Raw genomic sequence first — 12104 nt, forward strand, 5'->3', positions numbered from 1 at the left:
AAGAACTGATTTCTTACAAGGGAACTCACAGCTGAAGAATGACTGACTGAAAGGCCAGGGAATCCAGACACAACCTTTGGGGAAACTGTAACATGTAGTCTGGCCCTACTGGATCAGTGAGGACCTGTAGAAGTCATAACTAGGGTTGCCAGCTCCAGGTTGGGAAACTCCTGGAGATTTGGAGGTGGAGCCAGCAGAGGGTGATGGGAGATGCCTCTGCAGGGTACAATGCAATCCATCCTCTGAAGCAACCATTTTCTCCAAGGGAACTGATCTCCATTACCCAGAGATCAATTGTAATTCTGAGAGATCTCAGGGCCCCACCTGGAGGTTGGCAAGCCTACATGTCTCACCCTCCACTGTAACCACCATGGACATTGCTCCCCACTGGAAAGAGACGGTGGGGTTTCACTCCCTTTCCCTCTCTCTTGTAACCACAACCAGAATTGTGTGGCACCAACAGCTGCATTGACATCCATGTGAGAGTGTACATCCAGGACCCACCCCACCTCCTGGCCTCACCTGGCTCACCTTCTTCTCAGCAGCTGAGGGCCATGGATGCCACCATGAATTAAAAATGCCACGAGGGCCCGATCGAGTCCACAGTGCAGAGGGATGAGGCTCTCTTGTCGTCCCACCCCCATAGTGCTGAAACAGCAGCAGGGAGGGGGAGGGTGTGGTCATTTTGGACCTGTGGATGCCATCATGTCTAGTTTGGCCCTGCGAGGCAGAAAGCAGCTGCCCACAGAAGCTCAATCTCTCCCTATGGGCTCAATTCCTTGCAGTGGCCACTGGCCAGTGTTAAGTGAGAAGCCGTTGCCAGTCCCTGCTGTTCTCCCTTATTAGGGTTGCCAGGTCCCTCTTCGCCACTGGCAGGAGGTTTTTTAGGTGGAGCCTGAGGAGGGCGGGGTTTGGGGAGGGGAGGGACTTCAATGCCATAGAGTCCAATTGCCAAAGCAGCCATTTTCTCCAGGTGAATTGATCTCTATCGGCTGGAGATCAGTTGTAATAGCAGATCTCCAACTAGTACCTGGAGGTTGGCAACCCTGTTCCTTATGCAGAGGGATGGGCAGGAGAGGAAAGACAGTCCTAAGCTTGACTGGAAATAGCCTTCCCTTTGGGCTGCTTTCAACAGGGGAAAAAAGACAGGAGTTGTGTGTGTAGTTTAGCTCTGGCTTGAAGCAGGAATGCATGACCTGAAGCTACCCCTAAAGAGCTACACGGGAATGTGAGAGCTCAGGCCTCAAAGCCTTTTTCCAAAACAGAAAGGATGTGAAACATCAGGCCTTGTAACTGGCAGGGAGTATGAATTGGCCAAGCCTGGTCTAAATATGAGGATCCGGGCCTTCTGTGTTTGCTGGTCAACACAGCAGTGCCTTCATCTTGCTGTCCTCCATGTTCCAGGTTCTCCAGACTCCAGCTCAACTAAATGGCCCTGAGGTGGAGATCATACCCTCCGTGGCTAGACAGATATGGCCCCGGCCTGGCCCCCACACAGACTGAGGAAAAACCTTCTACAGGCAACTGTGTTGTAACATTATTCTTGGGCACAAAAATCTCACAACACTAGATGTGACTTTTTTAATGAGTCAGCTTTGGGTTCCCCCAACCCGACTCCTCTGTCAGACAGCCGTTGCTGAGAACTAATTTCCCAAGCACAGCAGGGGCCCGATTCTGTGCTGCAGCGGTGGAGGAGAAGGGGCTTCAGTCTCCCTTCCACGCTATTTTCCCAACCCGAAACAGCTCAAGGGAGGGTATTATTTTCCTCATGGAGGGGGGCCTACACATACAGTCCATCTGTGCACATCCAGTTTGACCCTAAGACCACACTCACATATTACAACAAATCCATTTGTCCACAATGGGCATGAACATGGCTGGTCTGCTTTGCTCCTGCGTGCCTCTCCCTCCTTCCCTGATGTGGACAGCAGCTGAAAACTCCCTAGATTTGGAAACCTTCAATCAGATTCCAGTTTGTTATGACATCTGAATGAAGGCAAATGGGAGACTTATCCTCTAGCAGTCCCAGTTTGTGGGGAGGAAAAAACTCCACCTTTCCAAAAAAAAACACCGGCATTTGGACATCACAGAAAACTGGAATTTGACTGAAGCGTTCATGTATCAGGAAGCTTTCAATTATTCTCTTAAGGTTGACAGGTCCCTCTTTGCCACCGGCGGGAGGTTTTTGGAGTGGAGCCTAAGGAGGGTGGGGTTGGGGAGGGGAGGGGCTTCAATGCCATAGAGTCCAATTGCCAAAGCAGCCATTTTCTCCAGGTGAACTGATCTCTGTCAGCTGGAGATCAGCTGTAATAGCAGATCTCCAGCTAGTACCTGGAGGTTGGCAACCCTGTTCCTTATACAGAGGGATGGGCAGGAGAGGAAAGACAGTCCTAAGCTTGACTGGAAATAGCCTTCCCTTTGGGATGCTTTCAACAGGGAGAAAAAGACAGGAGTCGTGTGTGTAGTCCAATTGCCAAAGTGGCCATTTTCCCCAGGTGAACTGATCTCTATCGGCTGGAGATCAGTTGTAATAACAGGAGATCTCCAGCTACTACCTGGAGGTTGGCAACCCTATATCCTCTGCATGTGAAGGAACAAGAGGCAGGGAAAAAGAAAGGGAGTATGTGAGCCCATCATGGGCAAATAGAGGTTTGCTGTGATATCTGAAAGTAGCCTAATTGCCAGCGTGGTACAGTGGTTAAAGTCCAACGGCTGTGGAGTATAATCTAGACACCTGAGTGCAAACCCCTGTTCTGCAATGAAGCTCACTCAGTGTAACCATCTCACAGGGTTGTTGTAAGGATAAAATGGGGACGACAGGCCATATATGCTTCCTTGGAGGAAGGGGGGATAAAAATACACTAATAATTTCTTCTTTTGTATATTAGGAAAAGAAGAAGAAATAACAGATCTCACAATATCTGAAAGTGAGAGTAAGAAAAGTGGTAGCTTTTTACCATTCTCCTCTTTGAAGATCGAGGGCCTTGCATAATAGTGTTTCATTTCAGAAATACGCAATCCTAACCCTTCTTTAAAGCATATGCCCCAAATGCGTTCTATATCTTGCATACAATTTCATTTTCCCCTTAATTAAATCCTGATGTTACTTTTTCCATGGTATTCAACAGTTGGACTTTATTCCTGTGGCCAGTTGTGTAAGAGAATAATTGACACAAGGACTGGAATGAAATTCCTTTGCATTTGGAATTGGCAGGTTGGTCTGTGTTTCTATAGAAATTGAGAAATCGAGAAAACCTAATTGGATTTTGTAGCCAGGCTGTCAAGCCTGTGCCACTGGATGGAATGCTAATTGTATCTCAGGTACGGTATTCAAATATACCTTTCAAATTTTTCCACACTGAAAATCAATACATGGAGAAGTGGGCAAATGGCAAGCATAGTATAAGGGCACTATGATGTAATCAGGGAGTCTGAAGTTTTAAAGAACAAAAAAAAAATAGGTCCCTGACCCCAAGGAGCACACAATCCAGAATTTGATGTATAGAAAATGATGGTGGCTATGGTTTAAAGCAGCAGTTCCCAAACTATGCTCCACAGAGAGCTTGTGTGTGTTAAATGCCGTCAAGTCGCTTCCGACTCATGGCGACCCTATGAATGAAAGTCCTCCAAAATGTCCTATCTTTGATCAAAATGTCCTATCTAGTGCTCCGCAAGACATCACCCAGTGCTCCTTGAAGAGATTGGAAAGAAAAATACTGTCATTCAGTTTAGTATTTAGCTGCTAGGTGAAAATTAGTGCTTCGTGATGAATTTCTCTTCTGAAAAGTGTCCCAAAAGTTTGGGAACCACTGGTTTAAAGCAACAGAATATGTATTCAGTTCAGTTATACATACAAAGGGAGTTGTTTGAGTAGAAGTCATGCCAAAGGCTTCATGGGAAAGGTTACTTCTGAGCAGGGACAATTTGAAAGAAAAGAGAGAGGTGTCATCATGCTGGTGTTCTGGGAGGAAATTCTACACATAAAGGGCAACAAGAAAGAAAGAGTGGAATTGTTTGAGGGAGTATGAGAGTTTTGGAATAGTCTCCACTTTGAGACAAATGTACACGTGTTCCATTTTCAGATTTAAATTCATTTTATTCCATTTTAATCTTATTCTTCCCCCAACAAGCACAGGGTGTTCACGGTTCCCTGCTCCAATTTTATCCTCACAACAACCCTGTGAAGATGTTAGGCTGAGAGAAAAATGACTGGCCCAAGGCTACCAAGTGAGCTTCAAGGCACAAAGTGGAATTGAATCCAGATGTCTTCAGACTAGACCAACACACTGACTTGACTGCTTAGTATCAAATTTCAGCTGTTTAAGTCATGTGCAAACACCTCGATTTTTAAACAAACGGCACTGAATGAGTCAGTAAGTGAGGCCGCAAAGTGTCTTTCTATAATCATCATCATCATCATCTTATACCCTGCAATTTGTTCCCAAGGTGGCTCACAGAGAATATACTTAACACCACTTTTACATTTTATTTATTTATTTATTAGGGCATTTCTATGATGCTTTTCTCCTCAAAGTTACCCAAAAGAGGTTTACGGAAATTTCCCAAGCAACCAGTTTAAACAATGTAATTTAAATAAACCAAACAAACACATCCTGAAGTGGGCCCAGATGCACTGGGGCTGGCAATCATCGGCTGTGAGCCACAGGCTAAGAACCAAGGGCCAAAAACCCTTCAGCTTGTGTTCAAGGAGTTGGGCCTCTGGCCACGCCCAGGCCAAGAACCTGCAAGCAGAGGGGAAAACAAATCGCCCGATGGTACTCAGCTGCTGCTAATAAGATCTTCCCAACTCTCCACAGAGTTTCACGTGGCTAGGCATTCCTGGACCGAAAGGGCTTGGGAAGAAGGAGGAGGAGGAAAAGGAGGAGGAGAGTTGGTTTTTATATGCTGACTTTCTCTACCACTTAAGGTAGAATCAAACCGGCTTACAATCACCTTCCCCTCCCCTCCCCACAACAGACACCCTGTGAGGTAGGTGAGGCTGAGAGAGCTGTGACTAGCCCAAGGTCCTCCAGCTGGCATTATGTGTAGGAATAGGGAAACCAATCCGGTTCACCAGATTAGCTTCCGCCGCTCATGTGGAGGAGTGGGGAATAAAACCCAGTTCTCCAGATTAGAGTCCACTGCTCCAAACCACCGCTCTTAACCACTACACCACACAGTCCTAAAGGCAGTACTGCCCCCGGGAAGGCCCAGGAACACCCCCCTGGATGCCAGCGTGAGCACTTGAACTGGACAAATGCTGCTGGAGAGGCAGCGCCGGTGCCCAAGGCTCGTGCTGCCGTGTCGCTCCCCGGAGCTAGTGTAAGTCGCCCTGCGCTGGTGTCCGTGATGCTTTGGATGGCAGAAGTGGCACAGAAGCCTGCACTGGGGTTATGCTGGCTCCTAAGCAATTCCAGGTTCCCCCACTCAGGACTGCATGGTTATTCTGAACCTCCTTCCGTATGGTCTGCACGCCTGCCTTTAAATACGACTTTAAATTTCTGTTCCCACCGCGCTGCCTTTCTCCGCTGCATTTGAAAAGCCCAGATCGGCACGCTCCCACGCATGCCCAGTTGGCGCTCCAAGCAAGGACGGCGATTGGTCCAGCGTTAGTAAGGGAGGCAGGAGGAGTGCGGGGGTTGGCTGGCAGCAGGAAGTGGATGGAACACGCATTGCATGTACCCACTTAAAGGCACCGGGTGTGGAGGAAGCTTAATTTTTTTAATTCGCCATATAAGCGGATGCGCTTAACGCAGCGAAATTGCGCTCTGGAGACGTCCTCGGAATCCTTCGGGTAAGTTGAAGTGGGAACATGCAAGGAAAGCCCGCAGAATTCAGAGCCGCAAACGCGCAGTGCGGACATGGCCCTGAGCAAGGCTGTTAAAGATAGGACTTTTTGGAGAACATTGATTCATAGGGTCACCATGAGTCAGAAGCGACTTGACGGCACTTAACACACGCACAATAGACAGACAGAATATATTTGCTATGGTAATTCACTGGATTCCTTGTAGTTATCTGTTCATGGACAGCCAGAAAGAACTGAAGGGTGGAAAAGAGAAGTATAAATTCCATGTTGCTTTCAGGGAAGCCAACAATAAATAATAAGTCAGCCAAAGGCAGGAAAGAATTCACAATCCAAGCCCAGAGGAATGATTGTTGTGATATCAGTATATCCATCTGCCCATCATTCATTGTGAAACGTGCTTTTTAACAGCTATCTCAGATCCTTAGTAGCAACTGTCTATCATACCTCACTACACGACACAGACATCCAAAGCCCAGACAATAATGATCCTCGCCGTCAGATAGACATCCTTCTTTGATAAACTCTATCTGATATCATTAAGCAGCCATAACACAACTGGGGGTGGGAGAAGAGCTGCTGCTGCTGCTACAAAACATTATATGCATTATATCATCTCCGTATAAATGTTTTGTCTTCTTCTCACGATTGCAAAGATCAAAAGATACTGATTGTTGTGATCCCACCAGGTTTTGTGAAGGAGCTGAATTGTTAAGCCTGCTCTAATTGTAGCACAGTTCTGTCAGCCTGGAAAACCCTGTTTTCAGAGAGGCGATTCAATCTGGTTCCTCTTGTAAATTATTTATGGTAGGGCTGCATAGGGAATGCTGTGTGTTGTGAAAACGCCTGCACCCATCACAGCCAAGGAAACATTTCCAGATGCTCTATTCATGCAGAACTTTTGAATGAGGTAGATCATCTTAGAAGCCACACCTATAGTGGAAGTTAAGAAAAGCTCTAATGGTCCCTTTAGTCCAGAATCTTTTTTTCCCTCATAGTGGCCATCCAGATGCCTCGGAAGGCCCATAGACTACAGTCTCTCTTTATTTTGGTCCACAGCCGCTGGCAATCAGAGATTGCATGGAGGTTAAATATTGCCATCCTGGTTAATAACCACTGGTGGACTTTCCTCCACAAATGTGTCTATTCCCCTTGTAAAGCCCTGGTCACCACTATAGTTCATTTATTCATTTAGGACATTTCTATGCTGCTTAGGGTTGCCAGGTCCCTCTTCACTACCGGCGGGAGGTTTTAGGGGCGGAGCCTGAGGAGGGCGGGAGTTGGGGAGGGGAGGGACTTCAATGCCAGTTGCCAAAGCGGCCATTTTTTCCAGGTGAACTGATCTCTATTGGATCAGTTGTAATAGCAGGAGATCTCCAGCTACTACCTGGAAGTTGGCAACTCTAATGCTGCCTCTTCAGAGAACCTGCCTGATACAGCTTACAAAATAAAAACATAACAAAAACATATTGTAAAAGTTGTTAATGGTTAACAAATTATTTAAAAACCCAGCATAGAGCATAATTAAAAACCCAGCAAGAGCAAAAACAGTATGACTTGAGTCACATGGCAGTGATTTGCAGATGCATTGTATGGAGGACTACTTTCTTTTGCCTGTCTTGACAAGAACCACCGTTCTGCCATCACAAGTTACATTTCTTTCATTTCATGAAGAGATGGAAGAAAAATGCTTCCAAGAAAAAAATGCCTGGAGAAAAAAAATGCTCTGCCCCTTTAATACGGTAGATGTTTTGTATATGGATATAGGCGGTGGAAGTAAATAACATCACCTGATAAATAACAGCCTATTAAGCTTCTATTAAAGGGTCAGGACACTTTTTCTGCAGGCTGTTGGCAACCCTCATTCCCTGTGCCATTACTGTGGGTTTTTTTTAAGAACAAATCTATTTGCTTGTCTCTAGCATGGACCACATGAACACTCAAACTGCACCATGTCAGGTCATTGGTCTATCACAATTATTACTGTTTACACTGACTGCCAATGGCTTTTCAGGGTCTTAGGTAGAGGTCTTTCACATCACCTAATGTCTGATTGTTTTTAAGTTGGAGGTACTGGGGATTTAACCAGGGATTTTCTGCATGCAAAGCAGATATTCCGCCACTAAACCATAGCTCCCATCCTTGCACCATAGCTCCCATAAGGAAGGACATCCTAAACATGAAGGCATTCGTTTATTCTGAGAATGTGGGCTAGCTTTAGGAATGCCTGGAAAGAACATAAGAACAACTTTTCTACTTGAAACCGGTCTGCAAATAATAACAATAATAACACTCAGCATTTTCAAAGGAACTTTGAAGGGTTCAAAATGCTTCATTCATATTATCTCAGCATTCCTTACTATGATAAAAACAGCCCCTTTTAGTTCTGGAACCCAGGTATTTTAAGGGGTATTTGCTACTATATGAACCCACCCATGGTAGGGGGCTAGCAGAGAGGGGGCCTTTTCTGTGTCAGCAGTCTGATTATGTATTTCTCTCCCAGTCAAATTCAGCAGACTTGACCCTTTTCTAGGTGCCCCATTGCTTTTAGTAATTTATATCTCTGGATGTGATTATTTGCTGTATTATCACTGCTGAGGTTTATTCATTTATGATTTACATTATTTATGCTATTCACAGTTCGCCTTTCTCAACGGGTCTCAAGGCAGATTACACAGAATGAGTTAATACAATCAACAAGATGGGACATTCAATAAACAATGGAATAGGATTTGGATTGTAGATCCAACCAGGAGTCTAAAAAACCGAAGAGAAGCAAAGCATAAGTGTTAACATGACACATTAAATGCTGCAAAATTACACAACGGAAGCCAGCCCACAGCAAACCATACACAGATGTATAGACCACAGTCCCCAGTAATTTATCCAAGTAACTTTGTGAAGCCTTTTGTATAGTGCTGCCCTGTTGCTTGCATAGAAAAGCCGTCTGGAATAATTCAATTTTGCATAGTTTGTGGAAAGCCAGGAGAGCCTTCCTGACCACCTCAGGCAGGCCATGCTTGTCTTTGAATTTTGTTGTTCCATGTGGTTTTAGAAGCCACCTGAAAACACCAGCTATTTTAGAAGGCAAAATTTAAAATGTGTGTGTATGAAGTGCCGTCTTTCATTGGGGTTTCAAGACAAGAGTCATTTAGAGGTGGTTTGCCATTGGAAGGCTTTAAGAGGGGAGTGGACATGTTCATGGAGGAGAGGGCTATTCATGGCTACTAGTAAAAAATGGATACTAGTCATGATGCAAACCTATTCTCTCCAGGATCAGAGAAGCATGCCTATTATATTAGGTGCTGAGAAACACAGGCAGGACGGTGCCGCTGCAATCATCTTGTTTGTGGGCTAACTAGAGGCACCTGGTTGGCCACTGTGTGAACAGACTGCTGGACTTGATGGACCTTGGTCTGATCCAGCATGGCCTTTCTTATGTTCTTATGCCTTCCTCTGCATAGCAACCCTGGTATTCCTTAGTGGTCTCCCATCCAAATACTAACCCTGCTTAGGTTCTGAGGTCTGGTGAGATCAAGCTAGCCTGGCCATCCAGGTCAGCGCAAAAAAATGTAATACCTAAATTAAAGAAGTACAATCCTATGCAAATTACACCTTTCTAAATCCACGTAAAGTAGTCGTGGTTGTGGAAGGCTTGACTGAGACTGCATCCATACATCGCTGGATCTCACACAACTGTTGTACTGCAGCAGCCATTCGCAACTGGATTATGTTTGTGTAGACAAGACAATTCAGATATCAGTGACTGCTATAGCACAAAGTCCTACAATGTAGCCTGAAAAGATCCTGGTTCACTGGACACTGCATTAGCTTTGTTCATGTTCTTTGGACTAATTTTAGATGACGCTTTAGCCCTTACATCTGCCAACAGAGAGAAGTCAATCAGAACGATTTCAGGTACAAAGGCATACACCTTCTTTCTACCTATTTAAAATGTATTAAGTCTAGTTCCTGGCATACTACGCCATCTAGTGGAAACACTACAAAAAGGCTAACAAACAAAGAAGATAATTCACAGTGGGTAGCCGTGTTAGTCTGTTTGCAGTAGTCAAAAAGGGCAAGAGTCCAGTAGCACCTTAAAGACTAACAAAAATATTTTCTCACGAAAGCTCATACCCTACCAGAAAACAAAGAAGAATTAATTGTATTTGCTCAGGAGTGTATTTTGAATTCTGTAGAAAGAACTGTTGCATCACAGGCCATTGCAAATGAAAAGGGAGAGGGAGAAGGAAATGGGAGAGAATGTGAAATATAAAAAGGCTATAAATACACAGGGAGGATCAGGGGCCTGGAGACCAAGCCCTATGAGGAAAGGCTGAGGGCATTGGGAATGTTCAGTCTGGAAAAGAGGAAGTTGAAAGTGGGGACCTGATTGCTCTTTTTAAGTATTTGAAAGGCTGTCACTTAGAGAAGGTCAGGGAGCTATTCCTGTTGGCAGCAGAGGACAGGACCTGCAGTAATGGGTTTAAATTATGGGCAAAAAGGTACCAGCAAAGCAGTGGAATCGGCTGCCCAGGGAGGAGGTGAGCTCCCCAAACTGGCAGTCTTCATGCAGCGGCCGGGCAGACACTTGTCAGGGTTGCTTTAGGCTGATCCTGCATTGAGCAGGGGGTTGGACTTGATGGCCTGTATGGCTCCTTCCAACTCTATGATTCTACACATTCTATTATATCAGTAAAACATATTAAGCATCACATCCATCAATGATAGAACATATTTCATTTAAGCCCCACTTTTCTCCTCTACGGGGACCCATAGTGGCTTACAACATTCTCCCCTTCTCCATTTTGTCTTCACAACAACCCTGTGAGGTATGTTAGGATGACAGCATTTGACTGGCCCAAGGTCACCCAGCAAGTTTTCACGGCAGAGTGGGTATTCCAACCTGGGTTTCATAAACCCTAATCCAGCATTTTAACCATTGTACCACATTGGCTTTCATGTAGGGTATGATGGGCTTTCTAAATTCACAGGGTGCTGCTTTGTACTGAAACCTGAATTAGTCTCTTCCTCTGTCTTCCTATGCACAGAGCTTACTGTCGAAAGCAAGAGCTTAAATTGGGTGTCAAACTGACCTACAAATAATGGCTGTTCATTTAGAAATGCTTCTACATAATTCCAGATATGTTGAATCTGGTCACAGTTCTGCAGTGATGAGAGGAAAACATGACTTGCATCCCTGACCAGTTTATGGGTTGGAGAGGGGGACTGAATCAGGAACAAAGTGTGCTGTCTGTCTGTACTGGATTATGGCCAGCGCACTGCAGGGCTGTTGTACTCATCCATACACACCCAGGAAGAAGAGGGAGCAAGGACGGCTCCATATGGTCCCATAGCAATCCCTCCATTCATGCATATTTGTGCACACACAAAAGGGATTATGTTCTACATGTGCATTGATTATAGGGATGCTAATAGCTGACAGAACAAATGACCCGTCCCTTTAATAGAGGCTTAATGGGATGTTACATACCAAGTGATGTTATTTATCTCTGTGCCTTGAAAGGGCTTCAGCTGCCCACTGCCACACATTAAACCTCTATTAAATGGGCAGGATTTTTTTTCTCTAGGCTGTTGGCAACCCATCTTTGTTACCCACTCTTGCGATTGTTGCAAACAGCTTCCTTCCACCTTCATTTTGTGGCACAGGAAGGTCGAATTTCTCCAGAATCCTTGCTGCTCTCATACTGTGTAGAAGTGGTTGTGCAGTTGTCAAGGAATTGAGGACAGGGAGAAAAAAATGACCATAAAAGGGCTTCCATAGTGGCACTCTAGGATTTCCCTCACATCTCCGTGGCCTTTACCACACAGATTAGAGGAGTCTCCTAAAGTGTGATCAGGAAGTGATGTCACATTCTCCCCAACTCCACTTTCCCAGGCACCTCAAAATTTCCTGCCATTTGTTGAGGCAGTGCTGGCAACCCGACTTCTGAGAGCCCCACTTACAATTGGTCTCTATGGCATTGAAGTCCCTCCCCTCCCCAAACCCCGCCCTACAGACGCAGCCCCAAAATCCTCCCACCGGTGGCAAAGAGGGACCTGGCAACCCTAGTGTAAAGAGGCAGTTCCTCCTAACCTTTCTATTATGGTTGCCAGGTCCCTCTTCGCCACCGGTGGGAGGTTTTTGAGGCGGAGCCTGTGGAAGGTGGGGTTTGCAGAGGGGAGGGACTTCAATGCCATAGAGACCAATTGCCAAAGCAGCCATTTTCTCCAGGTGAACTGATCTCTATCGGCTGGAGATCAGTTGTAATAGCAAGAGCTCTCCAGCTAGTACCTG

This window comes from Euleptes europaea, chromosome 2, assembly GCF_029931775.1.
Source record: "Euleptes europaea isolate rEulEur1 chromosome 2, rEulEur1.hap1, whole genome shotgun sequence".
Classification (NCBI taxonomy): domain Eukaryota; kingdom Metazoa; phylum Chordata; class Lepidosauria; order Squamata; family Sphaerodactylidae; genus Euleptes; species Euleptes europaea.